A 12,337-nucleotide genomic window follows, 5' to 3' on the forward strand; every position below is an offset into this window, starting at 1 on the left:
ATTTCACCCGAACTTGTTGCAATTCGGGCAGAAAGTTTTTATTTTGCACAAAGATCCACAGTTTAGCTTGCAACTACGATTAGCGACAATTCATTTTGTGCAACAAGAATTTCATACATTTATAAATGTGCAAGATATTATAAAACACGGAAATAAAATAATAATTCCCGCGAAAAGTATTATCTCATTTTAATTAATTACTTTTAACCTTTTAATTAATTGCAACTCTTTTAAATTCTAATATGAAATTATCGATTCCATAAATATCTGCGATCAGTGCGCTGCGCATAATTCTGGAACAGACATTTCCTACAGGAAATTCATATTTACAAAATATTACAGTATGAGATATTTCATATGGAAATTATTAAATATGAAAAGTATTTGAATCTGTGAACGGTAAAGGTTTAAATATCTGTTGAATGTTTAAATATGTAATAAATAGTTGAGTACGATGTTTCAAACATATTTTCAAGTATGAATATAAATATTATAAATCATTTTAGTAACCATTGGCACGTACAACAAACATTTGACGACCTAGTTTCATTACATCCGCCATAATAAATCTGTACTTATTTGTACAATGATACAGTTACATTTCTTTAATACAAAATTCTTTTGCATATTGAAATGATAACATTTTTAAATATTTTAATACAATATATTTTTAAGTATTTATAATTTAAAAGTAACTAAATGAGGATAACAGCAGTATAACGTCGCCATTGTACTCTTTCAAGTAAGTCCATCATTTACTATAACATAATGTAGCAATAACGACCCTCGTTATGCTAAAATGGCCTCTATCTATCAACCAAGGATTAACATTACCTAATTCCTGAAATTATTTGCATATAAAACTATATCGTGCTAAAATTAATATATGTATTAGCAAACATATGATACGCATACAGGGTGGCCCGTTTTAATCTATACATGCAAATTATTCGTACATTATGTGGGATGTAAATAAAAAAGAAAAGGGAGTTCAATACACATTGATTTCGTAATAATTTTAACAGGCTGTAGATAATGTACCAGTAATATTAGATTTTATTTTAGTGGATCTCTATGCAAAGTAAAAATTGTCTGCATCAATTTCAAGAAAAGAGAGTTACATACAAATTGATTTCGTAATAATTTGAACAGGTTGTAAACAATGTGTACCAGTAATATTAAATTCACTTGACGTTTATTCTATTTATTTTGTATTTTTGCCATAAATGCATAAAATCCGCAGTCTAGTTATTGATGACTTCTCTAGAAATATAATTTCCGAGACTGTCCTTTAACCCCTTGCCCTTTGCCCTACAATATCGAGCCAGACTCGTGATGGAGGTTCTGAACCGATTCCATCGATGTTATTAGTGGACTCCGGATTTATGCATTTATGACAAAAATGGGTGGGTGCAATTTAAAACAGTGAAAAGGTTAGAAGACTTTGAGAGTATTAATTTATTATTTTCTCTGCATTAAAATTATTAGTGAAAAATATAAATTCATTTGTAGGTCTTGTGTCTCGCAATTGATGCACAAACTTTTCATCTTGCATAAAGATCTGAGGTCTAAGTTTTCTATTTTGTTGTAGCTGATAAATAACCTTATAAATATATGCTTTCCTTCTTTTCTATGAAATTCTGAAAGATCAAGAAGTTCTAATCATTATGACCACAAAATAAATAGTGTAAAGGGTTAATTGCAGCCATTGTGCCAACCATTGCAGAAAGAGTTTGTCGGCACGTTGTTTACAGACGTAGTGATTTACAATGGCCAGCGGTTTGTAACGTTTTAGATGGTGCAGTTCGAACGCAGGCGGTCCATTTGCATTCCAAAGGGACCACTTTCGGTAAATGGAACAGTTCGGGTTGCCTTGAAAGGGAACAGAACTGGTGCTTTTAAACAGTCTCAAATTACATTTAATTTATTCGCGGGGAAAGTTACGTAGTGATTTCCGAGGAAATTGTCCGGACCTTATTGAAACCGTATTGAACACGACGGAATAATTACGGAACTTTTTGAACTCCGAGTTTTTCCCATTTTTCACTGAGCAGTTCACTTTTTCCGAACAACCGGATGTAATTTACAGAACGTCGCAAACTTTCTTATTTTATTCGCCAGCTGTTTAGCTGGACGAAACGGATTAAATCGCATCAATCTTCATTTATCTCCTCGTTCAAAGACTTTTAAATTCACCTTGCTCAATTAATTTTATTTACCCAATTAACTTTATTTTATTTGATTTACGTTTATGGCTTGAATGGGTCCTCGTGATTGAGAAATCACTTCCTTAACAGGTTGAAGTTCTATGGGGTAGTTAGGACTGTATTGTGTCAAGTTTGAAGTCAATTTACCACAAGTTACGTAACTGGAGTTCGACTATAATTATTCATGTTGTTATTATATTCTATGTATCCAACATTGCATAAAATAATTTTAACATGTCTGTGACATTAAATAAACACATTGATTTTTCAAAAATGGTATATTCTGTCAGCACGGTTCTTCTGAAATACTATCCCAAAGTTTTATTTGGAAATTCGTGAAACTACTGGATTTATAGCTTGGAAAGTACAGTTGTATTCCACAGTGGGAACAGATGATTCTAATACAAACTTTAAAGACGTTTTCCCAGAAATAAAGTTTCCAAAATCTTTTGGATTTGTATCTGGTGATTGCACAAGTTTGTATCCGATTTGAAAATAAAATTCAATGGTTAAATTTTAGAGAATTTATTCATCTTTATTAATTCTTTAATAATCAATCATATGTATTGTCACAATTCTTTTCTAAAAAATTCTAGAATTATCTATATAATTCTATAATTCTTTTTTTTACACTCCGCCGCGTGCAGTACAGTTTTGCGACATCTATGAAAATCGGGCACGAACTTATGCAATCATCTAATATAAAATTTTGCAGCAAGAAGTGCATTTTTTATTCGTTTACATTTTTTTTTTCTTTGGGATGAAATAGTTGTAATCTTTTTCATAATCGACTTCGACATTGACTAGTTCTTTCGGTAAATTTGTCGACGTGCTACCTCCTCTCCGATTTCAATGACCTTGGAATAGGTTATCAAGGTCACCATATTTCAGTGACCTTGGTCACCATTCTGCTTTAATTTACAGCTGATATTTAGCTAAATTTTTCAGTAAATGGTACTTAATTATCACTCAATAAAATATTCTGAAAATAAAGTATTGGTTTTGTCAAAAAACTATAATATATGTATAGGATAAACAATGAAAAAAAGATGATTGGCACCATAAGCCATACTAGGAGTAACAATTTTTTAATCTTTTTTTGAAATGTTTAAACGAGTTTAACATTCTATTATTATAAGCTAATAGAGATTTTTCAGCAAACTCAAACAGTTTTACGAGTCATAAATCTTTTATTACAAAATATATTCAGTGAATAACAATCGTAAGACAAATAGTACAGTCATTGGCACATTTGCGAACAGTCATATGTGGAACTCTGAATATTTAAATTAACTCTGAACTTTGAAATATAAATAAGAAGCAATAAAAAATGATTTTCTATACCAGGAATGCTTAATATTTGCCGTTTAAATCGAAAGTGCCAATAACTATTGCAGTGCCAGCAATAGTACAGTTTATCCTACAGATCAAAACATTGTTGAATTTCTCCTATTGTTCAACCGTTTAATTCTATATAACCTCTTAATTCACAAATATCCTCTAAAGCAAGATAAAATATTTGTTAAAAATTACCGTATAATCATATTATGTTTATTCTTCGATCGTAACCGCGCGCACATATCCTAAAATGAGAAATATGGTGGAAAGGTTTGGTGCAGCGCGAAGAATTGTGAACGATGAGTAGTTTCGACGAGTTTCCTGAAAACAGCTTAACGTGCGATTGGTGTCGCTTAAAAGCAACCCGAAGGAGTGCTAAAACCTGATACCGCTCCAATATTGAATCGTCTCGAATTGCTTCGAGTCGCTCCGTAATCATAGTACGATTTCATCCGTGAAAGCGTCTTTGGCTGCTGTAAACAGAGCCAGCCGAAATGGAGGCCAGAAGTTAGATGCCGGCGGAGGAGGTCTTGGAAACAGTAAACGAATTCACATGGAATTAACGCTAAATGGGAAAAGTAGGGTGACGCTTAATGGAAAGTGCTTGTACTCGGCGTCGGCTGCCGAATGACTCATCGACGATACCTAAAAATAGATTAGACGTTCGCCTTGCTTTTGTCGTGACTTCCGGTGGAATTAGCCCCAGTTCATGGTTTATTTTTCTAAAGACCTCAATCAACCGTTTCTCTTTCCTTCCACCTGCTTTTCGTGCACTCTTTTCTTGTACTTGGACCAGGTTAATAAATTGTAAGGTGGGGTCTCTTACACCCCGACAAATGAATTTCATAAATAGCTTTGTTTGTATGCTGACACATGCTGCAGCAATCGATTAGCATGCACACGAGTTACAGGCGGTTGGAAATGGTGAAAATCGTAGTTTTACACGGCTTTTGTTAAAATCCACAGAATCGTACATCTTTCAATGCGTGTCGTTTTTTCCTGCGTCAACCGATTTCGATGAAATTTTCAGCATGTGTATAACTAACATAGATCTACAAAACATGTATTTTTAATTTTCATTAAGGGCCCAATTAAAAAAGTTTAAAAAGATGCCTTTTTATTTTTTCATGTAACCTTGAGAATTATAATTTTCGGAAATGTTTTTTGCAGGTCATTTAGTAAACCAATGCTTCTTCTAATTGATGATAAAAAATCAGGTCGTTTGGTACAATTAAAAAAAGGTGTACGAATATTTTGTACACCCACTGCATATGTGCAACATTTGCATGGCAAACGAAAAGCAAATTGAAAATATTGTTGGTAAACGAGCCATCAACCACGCAAATCGAAAAAGGCTGATCGAAAATTGTTCAATTTTCCATATTAATCTCCACTCGATACGATACACGCTCGACCATCCGATACACCCCTAATTTGCCTATATTAAACACGGTACGAGACTAATTACGGTTTCAATATGTGACAATATTAATTTGCACGAGATATACATCCGTCGTACACGTATCTAGGCATAAGGGCGGAACTACTTGATCGCGTTAATTACCAACCCTTCATTTACCCGTGAAATATTTGCTCGAACACCGTCGTGTGTCAACGGGAGCGGCCATAGTGGTCCCGAAATAACTGTTCGTGTCTCTCTGCCATGAGCCGGTTTTGTTCAATGGAGACTAATTTAAAGCCGAGTCTTTATTTTATGGGGATGATCGTTACCCGGAAGCCATCCTTAGAGGGAGTCTAACTCGGAAAGAATGTTTACGACATTGATCAGAAGATATTATTTCATGGTATCGTCATCCCCATACGACGCCCAGTGGGACAGAATCGTAAAAACCATGGACAGAGCAATATGGACAGCAAATGTTCGGTACCTTGAAAACTCCATTTTCGTTACATATTGTAAATAAATCCTTCCGTGAGTCATCTGAAATTTATCGACAAAGTTTTCAAGATGGAGACATATGCTTGTTCCAGAAAAATGACATTTTTACTGAAATTGGCTTATCTCTCTCTTCTTCGTTATACGTATTGTAATACGGATTAACCTAGATCTAACTATTTACATACATCGTTTTGAAAAGCGTCTTTTTAATATGTCCATGTCCATTGCACACGAGTTAAAAGCAATAAATCTCTCACATTCATTTCAAACATACCCCTTTGTGAAAATCTACTGTTTTATTCAAATGGATTTATACATTCAACATAAGTCTCGCGTGTCCACCATGAATTTTGCATAAGAGTATTTAATAGGCCTTCATTAAAGTGTTAGGTTGTTGCATATGAAATTATTACAGTCTATAAGTTTATTATATGTATATAGTGACTCTCTCAAAACTGTTGCAATGATTAGGATTATTGATTAAAAATTATTTGAATATTACATAAACGCTTTTGAAAAATACGAACTTTATTGAAAATAAAAGTAATATTATTAAACTTTGAAAACTACAAAAAATAATAATTTATCTTGATCCTTAATAGTATGTATAATCTTTTTTATTTTAATAATGCATTTCAACACTTTTGCACCTCAATATGTAGATCATATTTTTAGTATTTAATGAAGCCGCCTTTGGCTTTTTTGATAGCATCTAATCATTTCGGAACACTGTTCACGAAACTGTTCAAAAATCCTTCAGGAATACCGTTCCATACACTTTGAACTCGTTCCTACAGTTCATGGACAGAATTAGGTATATCTGGATACTTAGCCAACTGTTGTTTTATACAAAACCATACATGTTCACAATAATATTAATATCTGGCGATTGAGGAGACCGTGATCCAATTCATTGTTTCTTTCGCTTTATGCTTTGGATCGTTGTTCTGTTGGAAAACGAGGTGGAATATAAAAATAGGCTAGGTGAAATGTAAAACAGTGAAAAATTAGAAAAGTCTGAAAATACTGTTATGTTGTTTTCAAGTGTAAGAAAACTATTAGGGGATGAAATGAATTTTTATTTAACTCCTGCTTCTCACAATCGCAGCTGAACATTTCTATTTTGCATAAAGATCCGCAATCTGTTTGAAACGTTTAACACTAAACCTACCGAGCCTTAAAATTAACTAAGAACATATTCCGTTATAAAAATGACAAGATTGAAATTTATGTAGACTTTGTGCGGTTTCTATTGTAATGCGTGCTCTACTAAAGATATCTACATATACAATCATTTGTTATGAAATCATTTTTATTGTTTCTGTTGGAAAATAGAGTCAATGCGGCCCCTTGCGTCTTTTCTTATTAGGATCTTTTAAATGTACGAACGTTCGCGTCTAAATTCAGTCTGTGTTCAACCGCCAATATTGTATCACGTGTTCCTCAGTAGTACCTGAATAAATATAATTATTGTAACTATCAAACAGTGTAATACAGTAACTGTTCCTTGTAATAATTAACTACGAGTGCAGTTAATAAGCTGCGCGTAACAATATTACCAACAGTTTCAATCATTGTAAAATAAAAAATCTGGAGCCGGTCATTTTGATCGGCGGTGGTAGGTTTAGTGTTAAAACATAAAAGCCTGAAACATTTCGGAATGATTTAGAGTGGACATCATAGCTATTTTGAAATTAGATAACTGAATTGAAAGACTTCACGATGGGAACTAAAATGATTTTCGTCCAGCTAAATTGACGATCCATCACACTATGCGACGTGTCCACACTGTGGTTCTGGGTTAGGAGACTCTACGGAAGTAGGCCAAGCCGTGAAACCGGCGGAAAACTTCGCTCGACAAGAGGGCTGCGGCGCGCACACACCCCCGCCTCACCCGCGGCCTTGCGCGGCCCGTCGTGTCTCTGCTTTCACTCTTTTCGAGTCTTCAGCCCCTTCCATCTTGGGTGGTTATCTTTCTTGCGCCTTCCCGTCATCGATCTGTGTACCCATCATCGAGTCTGCCCACTTTTCTCGACACTTACGTACTACTTTCGTAATACGCCGAGCAAGATGGTCGCTGAAAAATTTCACTCTCCCACCGTCATCCCTCGTTTCGAATCGAACCGATCGGATCCGATCCGCTATTTTTAGAAGATTGGGAAGCAATAATAATTCCTAATGGCATGAAGTTATTTTGGTCTCGGATTTGGGGGAGCAAGTGTCGGTCTATTTGGCCCTGGCACACAGTCTTCGATTCAGTGGACATAAATAAAAAATTCGAAGCAGTGAATCATGAAATATTAACCCCTTGCACTATAATATCGTGCCAGACTCGTGATGAAAATTTCGGACTAAATATAAATATCATTAATTTTTCCTCTAGATCGAAATAAAATTCTATTTTGTTGTTGTCAATTGGATAGTTGTTAGATAACATATTGGCATACGGCATATGGAAGTATGGACACTTGAAAGAAAAAAAGTAAGAACAGAAAATGTGTTTAGCGCAAAATAATTTCTCTCCTAATCAGTTTTTCATTTTATAAGTATATAAAATAAACGGCTATGCATAAATGATTAAACAATATTCAAACAGAAATAAATTAACAATTTAACTTTGGCATTTATTACATTTTTCGTTAATTGTGGCATTCGTCGTATTAATTTTTTTATTGTTTCATCCGGTATTTTACTTTATGCCTCTTGTACGAGTGTCCAGAGCTGGGTTTCAGAATTGGGGCACTTTTTTCTAACTCGTACAAAAATTTATGTGTATTACTACATTTATGTATACTACTTAAAAAAATAAAATATTAGTGATTTATTGTTTGGTTACTAAGGGATGACACAATATAAACATATTTTATACGTACAAGTTATGAATGATTATTTTACCTTTTTAACAGTGTCCATATATTTCCATGATAGGTAGTGTTGATTTTCTTCATTTTCTTTGAAATTATGATCGATAAAGAAGTTCTAATCACGGTCACGGTAGAATAAATTGTAGTGCGAGGGATTAACGAGGAAATATACTTTTTAAAACCACCCAGTTTTTGCCAAATATACTAATTTGTTCTCGTAATTCTAATTTTTAATCACGTGTTATTGGCAGATTATTTGTTTTTTATTCTGATTTTTACAAGTTGAATTGACAGTATATTTCCATAATTTTTCATATAAAATACTTATCATCTTTAAAAAACAGACGTTCAAAAAAAGTATGATATATCTTCCTGATTTTTTGTATTATTACTTCTGGACAGATTGAACGTTATTGTTTGCTTAAATTTGCTCGAAATTAACGGTTACGATAAAGACCTTTTAGCAATAGTTACGGAGACAATATTGTATGTTCTTTTCACACATTTCCGAAAAATTGTCAAAAAATTGTTCAAACAAAAATTACTCGGTAATTATACGACAACAAATTGCAATGTAGTATTTCGTGAGAAATTTTTCATGAATAAAAGAATTGAGATTGTTCAAACTTTTTAATCAATTGATAGATCTTCGTACATTTTTAAAAAAGTATTAAGAATATCACGTCAAAAATGAATCAGTTATTAATTTTGTCCCGGAATATCCTATCGCATCGAACAGTGTGCCACGTTGCCTTGGGCTTTGTCTTTGGATTGTTTTGCTTGATACTCGTCGGACTCAGGATGTTTGATCCTGGAATGACGAGAATACGGTGTACCTGTCTCGGATGTTCAGAAATATTATCTGTTGACGTTCGCGGCTTCGAGGATGATACTGGAGAATACTTGTTGTACAAACAATAGATGCAATATTTAGTTAGGAAACGTAGGAAGGACCAAGCAACGAAATTACTGCAGGAAAATAAGTGGAGAAATTAGGAAAGGAAACAATAATATATTATTGTAATTTCTCTACTTATTTTCCTCCAACGTACATTCTATTAATGATGTATTTTCATTTCGTTACACACTTTCGTTACACATATTCGTTACACGTATATTATGCATATATGATGATAAATGGTTGCTAAATTATTGTTTAATAACTTTATAGTGTTTGTAGTACATGTTATTCACTATTGAATATAATATTTGTAACTAAAATCAAATGATAAAAAAATTATCTATATCTGCTTCATCAATGTATTTCTCATATATTTTTATGTAATTCCGAAAAATGGAAAAGCATGGTTATGGCAATAAACCAGCCAGAAAAAGAAGTGTACTTATAATTTTGGTCAGCAGTGTAGAATTTTAAAAAATAGGAGAACAATTCTATATTCACTGTATACATTTTTTTATTTTATGCTTAATTGTACGGTTCAATTTAATGTTCTAATTTAACACTGATATAGCGGCTTGTACCATTTTGTTTAGGTATTAGTTGTTAATACTACAAGGTATTACTTCTCAGTAGTGGATTTTATCCAAATTCATATGTTTGTAGAGTATTTCATCAAAACTTTAAGTAAATGAAGTTTCGAGGTTTTAGAGGGAAATATGTAGTATAGCATAAATTAATCATGTTTATAGGTTATAATCCTAAAATTATTAAGATAACACAGGTATATATATAGAAACTTAACAAAAGTGTACACATGCAGATTATTATAATAACTAATAATTATTACGATAACAATTGTGTTCAACGTTTCGCAAAGAATATTTATGGCAAACTCAATCAACGAATAAACTAAATATATGTTTTTGTATAAATAATGCTACTGAAAAATTATTGGAGGCTTTTGAAAGGAGATTTTTATGCCCATTACTTTCACATATTTCGATACTTGTTTGATTATTTTAGTATTACTATAATTATCGTTAGAAAATTCTATACTTATCACTAGACTATAGATTTTTATGCATTTATGGCTTCAACAAATTTTCAAAAAATGCTAGAAAATAAAATCCCACTGAATTTAGTACGATTTTTATTTATTTCAGATATGCAAGGACTACTAACACTGAAAATAACATTCTACAGGATTCCACTTTCTTAAAATTTGCCTACAAAAATTGAAAAATACGTAAACATCCGCAGTCTACTTATCATATTTACATAATTTACAAGTCACCAAAATATTATAGTAAAGTACATTTTCGTGGGAAAACTTTGTTAACCCTTTGCACTCGAACAATTTGAATTCCAAAATCAAGATATTTGTTTCAACTCACATCATTTTTGTATTATACTATATGTATAATCTTTTTTACATTGTGCACATCAAATTGAACCTGTTCTCTTATATGTATAACAGTTGAGCTATTTACAGTTTATAGAATATAGACAAATTTAATAATGTTAAAACGGTTTCGAATAATGGTACGGCAATTTTTAGTGGCGCCTCAGACTCGCCATTCGAGTGCAAAGGGTTAATAATGAATCGAAGAGTTTAAAGGTATTACTATACTGCGGATATTCATGCATTTTAAGGCTTACGATAATTGTCAAAAACGCTACAATATTAAAATCGATAGAATTTAGTACAATTTGCATTTATTTCGGATCTACAAAGGCTCTCTATTCCCACTAAAAATAGAATTTTAAAAGATTCCACTTTCTTCGAATTTGTCTACGAAAATTGGAATCTGCATAAACATCTGCAGTCTAGTCATTACAATAGACCTTTTGAAAATACTATTCTTCGTCAAAAACAGATGCTCTTTTATCGGAATGTTAATATTTGACGAATGTGGATTACCTCGCATCGCAATTGTTTAAAGTTCTGCTCCTCCGTATGAAAAAGACTTGTTCAACTTTCCGAGACTCGCTCTGACAGATTATTCTACTCTGCCGCTTCGCGTTTGGTTCCTTTGCGACAGTAATAAATGATAGAATCGTTTTCTTCTATTCTCTTTATGCCTCCCAGAAACATGAAAGCGAGGCTCAATTTCTATTTGTTGCAAAACTGACTGCATTTTTCGTGACATGTTCCTAGCATTTTTCAGCTTGGTTTCCCTTTGGTACAACATTTTTCTTCAACAAATCTATTTTCCTTTTCAGCAAACAATCACGTTCTTCTATAATTTCTTTGTACGAATTTTGACATTTCCCGACATTTTCCTACCTTCCAATATTCTTTCCTGTATTCATAGATATTTATAACGTAAATTAGTTTTATAATCACGAGCAGAGACCATTAACTACGATGGTTATAGCAACACTTCAACTTTTCATTAGTTATTAGCAGAGTTGGGCAAAAATTTTTATTTAAATAAAATTTTCAAAACATTTTGGGATATAAAAACTCACAGAATTTAGTACGATTTTTAATTATTCCAGAACTACAAAGACTACTGCCACCGAAAATAAGATTTACATGATTCCACTTTCTTAAACGCCTGCAAAAATTGAAAATTGCATAAACATCCGCAGTCTAGTTACTAGTATAAATATTCAACTATGATAAAAACTTCTTTATGGAGGTCTTAAAGAAGTGAAATTAACTTTCGTTTGCTACACTTAATTACAAAAACGTGCTCAATCAAGAATGTCTATATGATCAATTTAAAAGTTAATTTTCTAGAATTACTACATAAAAGGTACAGAAAATTTTTTGGAAAACATGAACATTTATCGATGCGATAAAAATATGTCGTTGATTAACGTCAGATATGTCGATGAACAAATTGATTCAGCTTTTCCTACGCTTATGTTAATAATACCTATTAATAACAACTTGGTCACTAAGAATTGATTTGCATGCAATTCCAAATAGAATAATTAGAAATATAATTGTCAGAGTATTTGCTATTTAAAATGCTAATCCTGGAAGAACACTATGACATTACCAGTAACCACAAGAAAATTTTAATGAGCCTCACAATTATTTTAAGGAAGTTTAGCCAATTCTAGCCTTTTAATTGAGTAATTTTTCAATAATGAACATTTAGAGAGACAATAAAAA

General features: G+C 32.5%; 1 protein-coding gene across 2 annotated transcripts in view; it reads left to right on the forward strand.

The window, feature by feature from the left end:
* Positions 1-12,337, forward strand: part of Asta-r1 (allatostatin A receptor 1) — a 119,724-nt gene that overhangs the window by 88,643 nt on the left and 18,744 nt on the right. The gene's annotated exons all lie outside the window — the stretch shown is intronic.

The sequence above is a fragment of the Lasioglossum baleicum genome, chromosome 13 (genome assembly GCF_051020765.1).
Source record: "Lasioglossum baleicum chromosome 13, iyLasBale1, whole genome shotgun sequence".
Taxonomy (NCBI): domain Eukaryota; kingdom Metazoa; phylum Arthropoda; class Insecta; order Hymenoptera; family Halictidae; genus Lasioglossum; species Lasioglossum baleicum.